Source organism: Rattus norvegicus, chromosome 9, assembly GCF_036323735.1.
Source record: "Rattus norvegicus strain BN/NHsdMcwi chromosome 9, GRCr8, whole genome shotgun sequence".
NCBI lineage: Eukaryota > Metazoa > Chordata > Mammalia > Rodentia > Muridae > Rattus > Rattus norvegicus.
The window spans coordinates 50,394,540-50,397,050 of NC_086027.1; the positions used below are offsets into that span (position 1 = coordinate 50,394,540).

A 2,511-nucleotide genomic window follows, 5' to 3' on the forward strand; every position below is an offset into this window, starting at 1 on the left:
ATTGCCACCCTCCCCCCACCAGTCTAGTTCACTGGAGGCTCAGTCTTAGCAGGACCCAGGGCTTCCCCTTCCACTGGTGCTCTTACTAGGATATTCATTGCTACCTATGAGGTCAGAGTCCACGGTCAGTCCATGTTTAGTCTTTAGGTGGTGGCTTAGTCCCTGGAAGCTCTGGTTGGTTGGCATTGTTGATCAAATGGGGTCTCGAGCCCCTTCAAGCTCTTCCAGTTCTTTCTCTGATTCCTTCAACGGGGGTCCTATTCTCAGTTCGGTGGTTTGCTGCTGGCATTCGCCTCTGTATTTGCTGTATTCTGGCTGTGTCTCTCAGGAGCGATCTACATCCGGCTCCTGTCGGCCTGCACTTCTTTGCTTCATTCATCTTGTCTAATTGGATGGCTGTATATGTATGGGCCACATGTGGGGCAGGCTCTGAATGTGACTTTTCTGTTTGACCCTTTCAAATTCTCCTAGACTATGCCTTCAGACCTGGTGATGGTCACATGGGAGTTTGGGTAGAATAACTGGTTACATGTGTCTAAAGACCACAAAGGGAGCTGTAACTTGGTGTGTGCTGGTAACAGCAGACTCAGGGCAATCCAGAGCAGTCTTTGGAAGCATCAGACAACCTCGGAGAGACAAGTGACCCGCCTATAACTTGAAGCACACCAACTGTATATTTAAGCACACAATTCACCTTTCTAGCTGAGGGATTCGGAGCCCAGTGTTTGGTCTTGTTATCATCCATGATATGGAATTAGGGCTCAGGGCATATTTGTCTCTGTAAGCCAGTATGACTAGTGTTTCGGAGATTAACTTTGTGTGTGTGTGTGTGTGTGTGTGTGTGTGTGTGTGTGTGTGTGTGTATCCTTGCTCTTGGGGTTTTGTCTTTCCCTAAGGGCAAATTCCCTGGCACAGTGCGCTGCTCCTGTCCCACGTGACGATTCAGCTGGCACAAGAACTGAGGTTGAAATTCTAGATTGGCTTTATGGGTGAGGTTCCTGTTTGTTCAAAGCCACCTCCTATCTTTCCCCTCTGAAGCCACCAAAGAAAACTCTGGAAATCCCGAAGTGACCCTTAATTAGCTCAGAGCAGGAGGAGGTACGGAACAGCAAGAATAGAATGCCTTGCTTGGAGTTCTTCTCTGCAGAGTACATAGACGTGCCACATGAGCAGAAAAAAGGCTCTATGGACAAATCAGCTTGCTGGTCTTCATCTAGTGGGCCTGGGGTTGAGCACAGGGTTCCTTTAGCTGTAGTCCCTTGGTTCTCAGAGTACACAGTCATCAGCTTCAAATGGCTTTTTTTCTTCCTGTCGGGGTGCAGAGTCCAATAGCAGAGGTGGGCCTGGGGAAATTATAGGAGAATTGAGGTTGTCTGACGTGATACAATCCTTCCTCTTCCATGTACCTCTCTCTAGACCCCTCTGCCCCTTACTCTATCAAAAACACATCTTTAGGGATGTTCAGAATAAGCACTTGGGTCCCTAGAAGTTCTTCAAGCACTAGAATTCGAACACTTTCTTTTTTATTTTGAGAAAATGTTTTTCAGCCATCAAAGTGGTGGAAGCAGCTTGTAGCTGGGAGAGGGACCCTCCTGCCATCCCAGGGGGGAAATTCCTAAATGGAAATGGGAAATGTACACAGATTGGTGTACAGATATAAACTGAAACAAGGCCTGGCCAGAACTGTAGCTGAACTTGAACTGAAAGAGAACAAGCAGTTGGAGTATGAAGTGGAAGGAAAACTCACCACATGAGTCTCCAGAATCAACCCGAGAGTGACTTTCAAAGATACAGGAAATGTGCAGTCATGATTTTTTTTTCTACACAATTTTAAGCTGCCCCTCTCCTTGGAAGGCTTCCAGTAGAATCAGTTGGACAGGTAGAAAGGATTATACGAATGGAGGATGCGGGGTCCTAATATATGTGTATATTATGTAGAATTTATATCGAGATAAAACATTTATTTTTCCAAACTATCATCTGTTGTCAAAACAAACAGACAGGTCCTCTCCCCAATTAAAACAAAAAACCAACAGAGGAAAGAAAAACACCTTCCAAATGCTAGCTTTTCAATGTGTTCAGCATATTATGCTGCAAGTCATGGCGCTATTGCCCATACAGCAGTGCTTGCTACTGCCCCGTGACCTGGGATCCACTGACCCACCTCTTCCCTTACGCCGGCCTTGCCACTCCCAGCACTCATCCTTGGTCTCTCGTAATCACAGTGGCTTCTCAGTGTCTGTGGAGTTGAAGAATATTTATGGGATTTCATGTCTGTTGGACCCCTGAGGAAATTAAGAAAAATTAAGTATATGAATTGGCGCCTAGGTTGGAAGGAAGCAAGGACAGTCTTTTCCAGCGGGGTTTACTTTTCGTTACCTGTTTCTGCCTCCACTGCCTTCAGGGCAGGCTGACTAGCACCACACATTACTACTAGAACACACACGTAACTAGAAACCTAAGCATATCTGTAAGCATTGGGTGTGGTGACTGGAACGGAGCATTCTGGGA

At 46.3% G+C, this 2,511-nt stretch overlaps 1 long non-coding RNA gene across 1 annotated transcript; it reads right to left on the reverse strand.

Moving 5' to 3' along the window:
- Nucleotides 1–814: 814 nt before the first annotated feature.
- Nucleotides 815–2,286, reverse strand: LOC134480287 (uncharacterized). Its single transcript, XR_010054658.1, has 2 exons — nt 2,165–2,286; nt 815–1,343 (listed from the first exon to the last, which is right to left on the reverse strand). It is a non-coding gene; the product is annotated as an uncharacterized LOC134480287 (long non-coding RNA).
- Between the last annotated feature and the right edge of the window lie 225 nt (nt 2,287–2,511).